Source organism: Temnothorax nylanderi, unplaced genomic scaffold (assembly GCF_030848795.1).
Source record: "Temnothorax nylanderi isolate EJ_2023f unplaced genomic scaffold, tnyl_v1.0 TNYL_tig0178_pilon, whole genome shotgun sequence".
Lineage (NCBI taxonomy): Eukaryota > Metazoa > Arthropoda > Insecta > Hymenoptera > Formicidae > Temnothorax > Temnothorax nylanderi.
The window spans coordinates 59,353-72,615 of record NW_027249240.1 but is presented as its reverse complement, the minus strand read 5'-3'; the positions used below and the strand labels follow the sequence as shown (position 1 = coordinate 72,615).

General features: G+C 34.2%; 1 long non-coding RNA gene across 1 annotated transcript in view; it reads right to left on the bottom strand.

Annotated features, from left to right (window-relative positions):
* The window catches only part of LOC139778301 (uncharacterized), a 43,404-nt gene extending 31,813 nt beyond the window's left edge, over positions 1–11,591 (bottom strand). Inside the window, exons 1-5 of the long non-coding RNA XR_011719540.1 lie at positions 11,451–11,591; positions 9,766–10,010; positions 5,498–5,668; positions 4,030–4,107; positions 629–838 (exon numbers count right to left, since the gene is read on the bottom strand). This is a non-coding gene — a long non-coding RNA (uncharacterized lncRNA). The remainder of the gene's footprint in view (positions 1–628; positions 839–4,029; positions 4,108–5,497; positions 5,669–9,765; positions 10,011–11,450) is intronic.
* Between the last annotated feature and the right edge of the window lie 1,672 nt (positions 11,592–13,263).

Here is a 13,263-nt window from a genome sequence, read left to right as displayed (position 1 = left end):
TTTCAGTATTCTGTGACCATACATAATGTTTTATAGTATAGATATTTAGACAAAAACAAAACGTTCCGTGTAGATTTCAATGAGTCATCACGTGGAATTTTATGATCAAGCAAAACGTTTTAACCCTAGTTAGCCACACTTATTTTCAAGCTTTTAATTCGCCACACTTCGGTCCGTGAGACCGCCCGACTTTATCGCATTGTCATTTTCATTATAATTAATATTTTTAAGCTTTTAAAGTAAGAATTAGAAATATAGATTCTAAATAAAATGTTTATGATAATATTTGATCCAGAAAATAATTTAAGTTTAAACTAAACCTGTTAAAAAAAAATGTGAAAACTAGGAAATCGAAAAAACGTTTAGAGGTCCACAGGACCGGAATGTGGCGAGTTAGGATTAAATGTAATTCATTTCACCCTTGTACGTTCTTTTGATAAACGCCTTGCAATTCGTGTACGCATTACATGTGTCAATATAATGACATGTAATGAATTCTTTGCCTAAATGCGCAATAATGTAGCCAACGGAATTCGCTACTAATTTCCTTTATTTTTACACCTTATTATGTGTAAAAATAAATAATTTTTTCACAATATCTTGTTATTAACGCAATTATGCTTCTTACCGTACGTTGATCTTCGGTTTTCTCCGCAATTGGGAATAAATTTTGCTTCGTTCTCTTTATAAGACCTTACATTTTCTTCTCTATTTTCCCTAACAACAAGAGGTCAGTGTTCTCCAACTGTCTTCAGTTACACATTCGTCGTGCAATCTTCATCATCTGTGCGAGTAATAAGGAACCTGTAGAAACAGATGACAATGGATAGATTTAAATCTGAAACAAAAAGAAATGTAGATATATGTTAACGAGAATACAAAACTTGTTATTAACTTAACTACAATATTTTAAGTTTCAATTAATATATACAATATTCGATTAATAAATATAGAAACTTTTGTACTTGACATGCTATGAATTATGTAAAAACTGTGTCCAGATTTGAACCATGTGGCGTCCACCTATGATATGTACATCAGTGTGTAGGTTTTAATAAGTGTGTTCCCAAAAAAATAATTTTAGCACCCAGCTTGCATGCGCCAGGAGTTATATACAGCACCCAACAGTGCAAGCTCCATTTTTACAAGTGCAATAATATGTTTGAACTGAGTCTATTCCTTCGCCATTTATTTAAATTAATATCTATTAATTACTCGTATAATATTCATATTAAGCATATTAATTTCTATTAGTAAATCTCTATTCTATTGTTACGTTCTGTGAACTCTATGATTTCTTTTTTCGCGGAAACCTAACAAAATTATCTTTCAGATAAGAAACAAAAATAAACCGTGGACCAACGATTATCCATCGTACTATGACACTGGCATGTCTGGTTTTTCGGATGTTTATTTCATATAAATGTGAAAAATCGTGAGAGATCATGAGAAACTTTCCAGATAGCAAAATTCAAATAGACAAATTAAACAGGACAAAGTTCATCTATTTGTCAGATCTGCGACACAATAAGTTCGGCACCGCTGTACGCCAAAGAAAATCCTTGATAATAAATCGGTCCAGATGGGCAACAGAAATATTATCTGGATAATATTGTCCCATTAATAAAACGGAGTCCATGACGCGTGGTGTAAGGTCAAAATTTCTGTAATATCTGCTAATAAACACAGAGGAACGGAAAATTTCTATTTGTTCCGAATCGTGTAGACACCTCTGTTATCTTGGAAACGTGGGATTCCGACTCGAGCTGAAAATCCACGTTTATTAACAGCTAATAAAAATAAACGCGATAAGTCACTGGAAGGAACAATAGCTCGCTCTTTCAAAAACAGGATGGTAAAGACTCAACGTCAAACTCGCTATGGACAACCGTAAAATCGGAATCTGCGTCAAAAACGACGACGATTTTACGTTTAACTTGCCTTAATAGATAAGCGGAAAACCAAAATAATACGATAGGCGGTGCTATTTCCACGTCGAGCTCACCAATGAATAATCACAAAACTATAATCTACATCATATGTGTAGGAAAAATCCGACCAATCCAAAACTTTAGAATCGAGAACCTGACACATCCCACAATGGAATCCACCCCTATAAGTTCCTTATATAAGTTTTCTTATATAAACAACGCATGACATCGCGAGACTGTCATCATTATTGCCATTATTATACTTTAGTTTGTATACTTTAGAAAAGTACAATAAAATAAAATGCAAAAAGTGTGCCATCTTGCCCCAGTATCCTCTATGTCTACAAAATATGATTTCACGTATTTCAATAGTATATTGTGCACCAAGGGGAGAAAGCAGGGTTTTTCAAATCACACGAGTCTGAAAAAGCTTTCGACCCGAGGTGCACACGATATTTTTCACAACACTTTTACGGAAAGTTCGACTTCCATGCCTACAGAGGGGCGAGAGTGGCCAATTTCACGCCAGGGCTTACTTTCCTCCCTAGGGAAGAAAATTGATCTTCCGCCCGCTATGCCGGGTGGAAAGTATCAATTTTCTTCCCTAGGGAGGAAAGTGATTACTTTCTGCCCGCTATGCAGCCGTGGCGTGAAATTGGTCACTTTCGCCCCTCTCTACAGGCATGGAAAGTCGAACTATCCGTGATAGTCCAAGAGTTGACGACACTTTTGGCCAAGTAATTTTGTAAACTACGATTTTCCGTTTTTTAACCTGCGTGGACGACTCTCCTTCGATAATCCGAACACCTGGCTGGCCATACCTGGGGGGTTTAGAAGTACGCAGGTGAGAAAAAAAACGGATTTTCAAGTCATAGTATAAGTCTTAATTTTTATCGGATATTGATAATTGATCACTCAGGAACATGCAAATAAATTGCCAGTTCGATTGCTCGGGGGAATTAGTCGCCAGACTTAATTATAAATAATTAAAAATAATTATTTTCAAGTCATACTATAAAAGCTGGGGTTTTTTTACTAACATGTATAGTGCTAACACATACCACCCAAAAAAAGCCATGTGAAAATTTTGGTGGCAACATCTCTAAAAAAATTATTGAAAATGCACAAAGCCAGCACGCGACGGAGGGGTCTGACGATGGCCTCAATTGTTTTTAGCGTCCATGAGTTTTTAAAAACGTGTATTTTAACTATTATGAAAAGATTGATAAACAATAAATAGTGTGTGAAAATAAAAAAATGGCTTTGGTGGCGCAGCGTTGCGTTATTTGTGAAAATAATGGTGGTGGTCCAATTGTCTTCTTTTCTGAAGAAACATTGTTAAAGTGTCGAATTGTTTTGAAGTCAAGAATTACACATAGGCTAAAATATCGAGATGTGGTTCTTCCTGCAGCAGAAAAGAAGACAATTGGACCACCACCACTATTTTCACAAATAACGCAACGCTGCGCCAGCAAAGCCATTTTTTTATTTTCACACACTATTTATTGTTTATCAATCTTTTCATAATAGTTAAAATACACGTTTTTAAAAACTCATGGACGCTAAAAACAATTGAGGCCATCGTCAGACTCCTCCGCCGCGCGCCGGCTTTGTGCATTTTCAATAATTTTTTTAGAGATGTTGCCACCAAAATTTTCACATGGCTTTTTTTGGGTGGTATGTGTTAGCACTATACTTGTTAGTAAAAAAAACCCCCAGCTTTTATAGTATGACTTAAAAATAATTATTTTTAATTATTTATAATTAAGTCTGGCGACTAATTCCCCCGAGCAATCAAACTGGCAATTTATTTGCATGTTCCTGAGTGATCAATTATCAATATCCGATAAAAATTAAGACTTATACTATGACTTGAAAATCCGTTTTTTTTTCTCACCTGCGTACTTCTAAACCCTCCAAGTACGGCCAGCCAGATGTTCGGATTATCGAAGGAGAGTCGTCCACGCAGGTTAAAACGGAAAATCGTAGTTTACAAAATCACTTGGCCAAAAGTGTCGTCAGCTCTCCGACTATGAAGGTGTTGTGAAAAAGATATTTGAAGTGCATAGAAGTAAAATAAAATTCAAAACAGTATTACCTCTTTTGGATTGTCCTTTTTATCAATCTTCAGAATATTCCATTCGTCTAGAGGTCCCTTGGAATAACTGAAAGACACCTGGAAAACACAAAAAAGAATACTTTAATTCAATAGAAATCATGAAAAACTATCTTCAGCAGAAAATTGTCAGCAAAACTGTGTAACGTCACTGGTACAATTTTAAAAGCGATATTATTTGTTTTTGACGCACTGTTTCTGCGTGTATTTTCCAAAATCTAAGAAGAGAGAGAGAGAGAGAGAGAGAGAGAGAGAGAGAAGGGAAGAGGGAGAAAGGGGAGAAAAAAGAAGATACTTTTTGTGCCAAAGTTTTAACGCTGGCTACACAGATTATTCGCATATTGTACTTCGATCTTGATATGACAATACATCGCGCTAATAATTTACGAATAATTTATCATTTCTTGTAAAGAACCGCAAGTTAAAAAAAATCTTTAATTTAACATATTAAGATATACAATATATACTTCAAAAAGAGATTTTCATTCTGATGTAATAAAGTGATTTAATTCTGATGAAAATTTTTATCAGATTTCAAAAATTAATATATCAATATTAAGCTTTCTAGTTTCTTATTTTATCTTTTATTACCTCTTACGTGTATGCATCACGCATGTATATACAATGCTATACAAAAGAGACTGTAATAATAAACATGGACCAATTTACTTAATACCTATCTCGACGACAGATTACGAATTTCTGCGATTACTTTTACTAAAGTAAAAGTGTCTGCGAACTGATAATAAATGAAAACCATACGATTAAATAATGACTATTGTTTCGTAAAATGAGACAAACAGTGCACGCGTGATCTGGTTCATCGTGGGCTTCAAATAATCCTATTATTATTCCACTATTTATCATCATACTATTTATCGGTACTATTATAGGTCCAGAATACGTCACGGACATTAATATTGATTACATTTATCTTGCATTATATAATAGTAACAAATTATTTTTGTGTATAGATTATCTAATAGCCGTATTCATAGTCCTTCCTTGAGGAATAAGGATTCCTTGTTTCTTATTAGTTATTCTACATTTCATTAACCTTCCTTGATCGATCAAGGAACCTTAAAATTTATGAAGTGTAGAATGAGGAACAAGGAATCCTTACTCAAGGAAGGACTATGAATACGGCTATAAATCACGATATGGATATTTGGACATTAAACTAAAAATTTCTTAATCTAATGACTGAAACGCAGAAGTTTTAATTTTACTGTGCTAATAATAAGGTAAAAAAAAATTTTGTTAACATTGAGCAACAATTATTCGCTGCGTAACGCATTTCAGCACCACCTAACTAGAGATTTATCGCAAAATCAAATTCCACTATGTAAGAAATGCTTAGTTAAAACATAGACTCTGTCACAACAAAAAATAATAAAATTTTTCTGCTCGAAATGAATTTTATAAAAAGCAAATAACGTATTGAAATTACCTGTTTATGAAAGGTATCTTTGTTCGCGAACTTTATCACTCCAAGTGCGAGTGGACTCATGCTGCTCCACCACAGTGAGTTGCTTTTTCAGGAGGTATTCGATGATGTATCCCATTGTCACATCTTCTGGCGACCTTCTTTCTGTCGCCGAAAGTGACGAACTTATCGCCACTGAAACAAACGCAAACACGTCTAGGAGCTATATTACAAATAAAACACGTGATCACAGCTGTTGCGCGCAAAACAATTATTTATAGGTGTCGAGTCCTTCTCGAAAGCGCGATAATTGGACGTTGAAGCCTAATCGAAAGTAGAATATAAGCATAACTAAGCACACACACATTGACGCGGAAACGGGTGTTTAATTTTTTTATTTGCATAAATGGTCATCCAGAGTGATTTTTAATATTTAATATCATTATAATATTCAATACTTAAATAGAATGCTTATTAGCATCAAAATTAAATCGATTATCAATTTAAATTAAGGAAAGAAATTTTACTGTTTCAACAGAAACTGTTGGTTGTTAGTTGGTTGTTGTTTTAAGCGAAAAAGCGACAATCTGACAAATAATGGCGCGTAAAAAATTTTTTATTTTACAAAATGGTGCGATGCCTTGACCGCATCTAGATACTTCCGCGGTGTTCCAGTTGTTGCACCGACATGCAGGTTGCATGTCGGGTTGCCCATTCGTGCAAGCGCGCATGGTCATTCACAGCTACGGCTACGTTTCTGTATTCACTGTAAGTACTGACGATGTGACGTCATTGAGCACAGCTGCAAGATTGTTCCGTAATTACTTCTGTTGCTTTTACCGCATATAACGCTGCAATAACGGAACGATATCCGCAGTACTGCGACTGTTGTTATGTATAAGAAAGAAATATAACCTATCTTAGACACGATGTAACACGGCGATAGGAGCATCTATTCTAAATATACAAAAAAGAATCAGTTTTCAGATTTATGAAAATATAGAAATTATTTATTATTATATTTATTATATTAATTTAGTAACCTTTTCGGGCTTTTTCCGCATCTTCGTGACCAGTGATCGGCAAAAAAAAATTTTTATTATTTATTTTTTAAATGTCAAAGCAATCATTAATAAGCCAAAATACAATATATTAAGTGCCAAAAAAATAAAAAAATTTTTTAACTTATTTTTATTTACCTAACAATTTATAAATAATTTCAAAAAAAGATTATTTCTACAAAAATTATTAATGTTTAACATTATTTTTTAATTCTTAGAAAATTTAATACTAAATCGAGAATTATAACTAATTTTTCAAAAATAAATAATTGAATAAAAATAATTTCTAATTTTCTAAAAAATAATAATAAAAAACAAATATTTTTTAATTTTCCAAAAAATTAGTAATTAAAAAAAATATTTTTTAATTTTTTAGAAAATTAACAATTAAATAAAAATAATTTTTTATCCTTGACTCTGAAACAAGTTGTCTTGGCAAAAACAAGTATATGAACATGAGGTAACTGACAATATTACAATCAGAGATACTGGGCAAGACGAAGGGGACGGATATACGCGATTGGTCAAAACCTGTTAACGTGTTAACGTTTTATGAAAAGTGTGTGTGGCTAGCATTAGAGCCATCGCACACGAAATGCATAGCTTAGCATAAGCGTATTACTAGCGCTACTTGTACTTCTCAGTCATCTCGGTGGAAAATTGAAAATCTCTTATTAATGTAATTTCTTATAAAAAAATCCAATGTGATCCCCCGAAAAGTGATCCCCCGATTCAAAAGTACTTTATTATCAATATTTTTTTAGACCTTTTTGTATATATGTGGTATTGTTGGTGTAGATTTTGCATATTGTAACAAATTTTAAATATTCCAAAAAATAAATCCAATATGGCGGACTCAAATATTTGCGAATTTTTAAAACTTTATATTTTATCCTTTTTTGTACATATAAGGTTTTTAAAAGAAGCAATAAAAAAACAGAAAAAACATTCAAAGAAAGTCGATAATAAACAATTAAACTTTATTTATATTAAAAAATATAATTTTGTGAAAAAAAAACAATAATTCTCAAACTTAAATGTTTGATAAAGTTGGTGTGATTGAAGAAAAGATGTGTTTAATCAACGAAAGTTATATATGTTGCTTTATCTAGAGTGAGATCATTTTGATTCAGTTATTAAGTTTTTCTAGGTAACCAACGTCAAGTTAGAAACGTTAAAAATTATTTATATCAAGAAATATCTGAATAAATAAGAAAAATACGTATATGAACACATAAAATTCACAATTATTTGTTTATAATTATTATTATAATTAAATTATAATTGTTATATTGAGGGGGAAGGGGTTGAGGGGGGGAGCGTGCAAAGCACGTTTATAGTTTATCTAGTAATTGCAAATTTTCCCAAACGAATTTTTACTATGAAAAAATTATTTAGTATAGTTAACGTCATCGTTTCTTTTCTACTGCAACTAATATACTCCTAAAAACGGATACTTTACAAAATTAATAAATGCTAATTTTCTAAAAAAATTAGTAATATATTTTTTAATAATTATTATCTACTAATTGTTCAAATAATTTACTTTTTAAAAACTACTAATTTTTTAAAAAATTATAAATATTTTTTTCTAAATAAATAATTTTTTAAAAAATTGACAATTTATTTTATATAATGGCCAATTTTTAAATTATGAGCAATATATTTCTGATTATTTATTAATTTTTTAGACAGAGTATTATATTTTTAATCAATTAATAATTATTTTAAATTTAGAGCTTAGTATTTTATTAATTACCAATTTTTTGTTAATTAAAATTAAAAACATTCAAATTTTTTATTTTTGATTAATTAAAAATAACTGCCGATATCATTACTAAAAACAGAATTTTTGCCGATCACTGTTCGTGACTAACGATTACTGTATATTTCTCGTTGTTGCCTTCCAGGTCCACAAGGACCAATTCTTCCAAAGGCGGCCATAGCCGCCATGTTCTTACTGCGAATGCCTCACCTCGCGAGCCGCAGTAATGAAAGTAGGAAGTGTCGACAAAATCTATGACGTCACATGAACACGAAAACGCTTTGACAGCTTACTGCCGCGTATATTGGAACGGATTTACAGTGCTGCCAATACTGCGAGTAAATAGCGAAACGCAGCCTACATTGGCTTCATTCAGCACATTATAATCACACACATATAATGCGCCAAAGCCTATGCAACTATGAACGACCATGCGCGCCTACACGAATTGGCAACTGACTCATATGTCGCTGCAATACCTACACGGTTTGACCTGGGACAAAATACAAAAGATTTTCATTAGCTACATGCCAAAAACTAGAAAAATATGTAGAATTTTTGCGATACCTTTTTTTGCAATTAACATATTTTTACACAAAAAATTTTAGGAAATGACTTTTTTCAAATGTTTACCATTTTTGCAAAACTCAATATTTTTTAAAAATTCTACGTACTTCTCTAGTTTTTGGCATGTAGTTAATAAAAATCTTTTGTATTTTGTCCCAGGTCAAACCGTGTGGCAGATTTCATCGCAAGAGCGTCTATCTAAAGCAGAGGCTCAGCACCGATGTAGCCAAGACCGCCATTGACGCCATTTTATAAGATAAAAAATTTTAATATTTTTTTTTACATTTTAAGATTCATATAATAAAGCTCTTATAATAGGTTTTCGATTGAATAAATTATTTCCCTGAAATAAATTGCCAAAGTTAAGTATCATTTTTAGATCTCAGGGGTGGTGTTCTTTTTTGTAATTTTTACTTCGTTTCAAGATACATAATCAACCCCCAGTAAAAATGTAAAAATATAAAATTGGATCCAATATCGAAGAAACTTTTATTACTGTTTAACGAAAACGTCTAATATAAATAAAAATTTAAAATATACCTACATATTTTTTATAGATCCCATAGCAGCGTTTGGCATGCAATTTATTCAAATTTTAAGGGCCACAAAATAGGCTAAAAAACGTATGTTTTGGGGATCACTTTTTGTACACCTTAATAAAAGTAATATTTTTCGTTTCGGATATGAAACTCCGTTATTATTACGACACCACCATGCACCATTCAATTTTCCAGTTGTTTCCTCTCAACGGTTGGAGATATCACGATTATATTCAAATAAAAAATGTTTCTTTTTTCAAGATCTATTCAACGATACGATATATGGAACACTATGCAACAAAGAGTTAAGACAGCGGGGCGGTGGCCATAGAATCCAGTAAGGAGTATGTAATAACTCACCTGCCGAAGCAACTATACATATAGTCCTAAAAAAGGCGTAAAGCCTATATTCTGCTGTCAGCGGCGAGTGGAACAGCCGTGCGTATTGCCGTTGTACGTCTACGTGCCGCCATGAAGCCCTGACAAGTAGGAGAGTCGCGGCGGTGTGCGCAGAAGGATCTGGGCGCGAGCCTGCCTGGAGCCCCGCTATCGATCTTTCCCGGGAGTAATGGGAATTTCAGTTGCCATGCCGTTTCTCCATATGCCTAAAAACAATCACCGAGGAGTGGGGGGGATTAGTGAGTATAGGGATGCATCCTGATGGAGAGAGAAACAGCGGAACAGAACAGTAATGGAAAATAGATATGGTGGGAGGCTATCAGAGTAATTCTGTTTCAATTCCGTTCCACTGTTTCTTTCTCCATCGACGGGACACACCCTAAATCTCACATACCCCTGTTACCATGAGATAAGGAAATTCATGCAAGGTTTTTCACCCTCCCTCTTCTTTAACAAAAAAAGGGTATAGATTCTCAATCAATAAAAAAATATTATATATGTAACATAAACTTTGTTTTTTTCGACACTGGGGTATACAAATCATTCTTGGAAGTCGATCACGTATCTTTAAAAAAGTGAAAATTACAAAAGTGAACAGATTTACTAGATTTCGACATGAAATCATAAATACTCTAATAAATTTCTTCACTTTTGTTTTTGGGCTACCGCCTCTCCCCCGCAAGCAGGGGTGGGTGGAAGTGGACCTCGTTTCGTCTGGAGAGTTGAAAACCTGAACCGTACAATGATATACCTCGTTTCGCCCTATAAGCAGAGATAGGGTAGGGTGGGATGGACCTCGCTTTGCGTGGAAAACATAATGCTATCCAGAAAATCATTTACGCAAAACGAGGTCCACTTCGCCCCATCCCATCTCTATATTTATAGGGCGAATCGAGGTCTATCATTATACGTTTCGGGTTTTCAACTTTCCACGCAAACTGAGGTCTACCCCCACTCACCCTTGCCTGCGGGAGAGAGACAGTAGCCCATTTCCCGCCTACATGTGTACTGTCTATACCTTAGAACATATATAACTGGAAGGGGATTTGTTTGATTTTCATGACGATATCTTAAAAAATATAAGCGACCCCCAAATTTTATCAACAGTTTCGAATTCAGGAGGCAAGAATACATAAAATTTACCTCCTCCCAATTGATTTCTCGTATAGACCCTAATTGTGGAGTTTTACCAAATATGAAATCCGGATCCAATATCGAAGAAACTTTTGTTACTTTTTAACAAAAAAGTCAAATATAAAAAAAAATCCTATATTTTTGGGTCCCGTCATAGCATCGTTTGGCATACAATTTGATTCGAATTTCAAGGGTCACAAAATAGGCTTAAAAACGTATGTTTTTGGGGTCACTCATTCTAAAGCTTAATAAAAGTAATATTTCTCGTTTCGTATATAAAACTCCGTTATTATTACGACAACATCATCACCATTCAATTTTCCAGTTGTTTCTCAACGGTTGGAGATATCGCGATTATGTTTAAATACAATAAAGAATGTTTCTTTTTTCAAGATCTATCCAACGATACGATATATGGGACATTATGCAACAAAGGGTCAAACATTGCAGCAGGGCGGAAACCATGGAATCTGGTAAGAGTATGTTGTTAAAGAGTAAGTTGTTAAACTTACCTGCCGAAGCAACTAGTCCTGAAAACGGTGCTGAAGCGTAGAGCCTATACTCTGCTGTCAGCGGCAAGTAGAACGACCGCACGCTTTGCTGTTGTACGCCTATGTGCCGCCACGAAGCCCTGACAAGTAGGAGAGTCACGGCGGTGTGCGAAAAAGGGTCTGGGCGCGAGCCAGCTGCCTGGAGCCGCTATCGATCTTTCCCGGGAATAATGGAAATGTCAGTTGCCATGGCGAAACCCCATATGCCTGAGAAAGATCACCGAAGGGTGGGGGAGAGATTAGTGAGTATAAGGATGCATCCCGAGGGAGAGAGAAATAGCGAAACGGAACAGTATAATTGAAAAGAGATATGGTGGGAGGCTAACCAATCAGAGTAATTCCATTTCAGTTCCGTTCCGCTGTTCTCTTTCCATCGAGACCCTAAATCTCACCCCTGTCCTGTCACCACGAAACAGGGGAATTTATGCAAGGTCCACTCCCCCCTTTCTTAACAAAAAAAGCGTATAAATTCTCAATCAATAAAAAAAATTATTGTAACATGAACTTCGTTTTCTCGACACTGGGATGTAAAAATCACCCTTGGAAATCGATCATGTATCTTAAAAAAAGGAAAATTACAAAAATGAACAGATTTACCAAATTTTGACATAAAATACTTCTATAAATACTATTCATAGATACTCTATATATTCTAATGAATTTCCTCACTTTTGTAATTTTCATCTCTTTTTAAGATACATAATCAACCCCCAGATGCCAGTTCCCAGATTAAACTTGAATATGACAAAGAAAATCTTTTCTATAATATTATTTGGTTACGAGGTCCTGAAAAGCTATTACAAAGGTATCTGCGAGCTCGATCGAAACACTAGCGTGATTTCGATCTGTGTGCTTAAATTATTACAAGGCATTTTCAGCTTACCATTGCTCTGTGCGAAGTATCCCCAACTCTTCTGTACTTTGTCTGGTTCATGGTCGTCAATTGAGCCGTGAAGGATTAGGTGCCACAAATTAAGAAGAAGAAGAAGCCTGTTCTGTAACTCTCTACGTAATGTCTCTCGTTACACAGAGACGATTATTACGATTATTATCAACAAATACTTGAATTGCATTCCGTCTCACACGAGAATGTCTTCGATTTTCGTTCGTCACGTTCAGAATCCTTCCCAAACACAGTATATTGTTTAAATAAACGATAAATATATGACGAGCGTCACGTAGCAAAGCCGGCACAATGGCGAACTACATGGCGACTGACGACTTATTCAACGTACCGGAAATGATTCAGTTGCCATTTTGTAACATTCGAGGCTAACGGATCTAAGAGCCAATCAAATGGAGCAGAGCTATCGAACGTATTTAACATAGGAAATCGTTGAGCTTTTATATAATGTGTGAGACTAACTTGAATTTAAAAGTAAAAACCAATTGCGTTCGACCGATGTTTAATGGTTGCACTTTGTTGCTAAAAATGTGGCTATTGAATTTTATCTCTTAAATCTTGGGAACGCGAACGGAAGCGGTAGTACCAGAGCCCTCGAGTGGTCGCGTCTGATACTATATGTATTGATTGATGTCTGTTGCTATCTAATGATGACTATGAAGAGTGAAGAGATTATTTTTTTTAAGAGACTACATACATCTAGGACAAGGAAAAGTAGATTAATTTTTGACTATTTTTTTTAGTAAAAAATTTGTTTAATTGAAAAATCGTTATGTACATCTCAAACTATATACTTTTATTTATTATTTTATCTATTGGATGATTGCATAAGTTCGTGCCCGATTTAAAGATAAACTTCAATGGATTCAG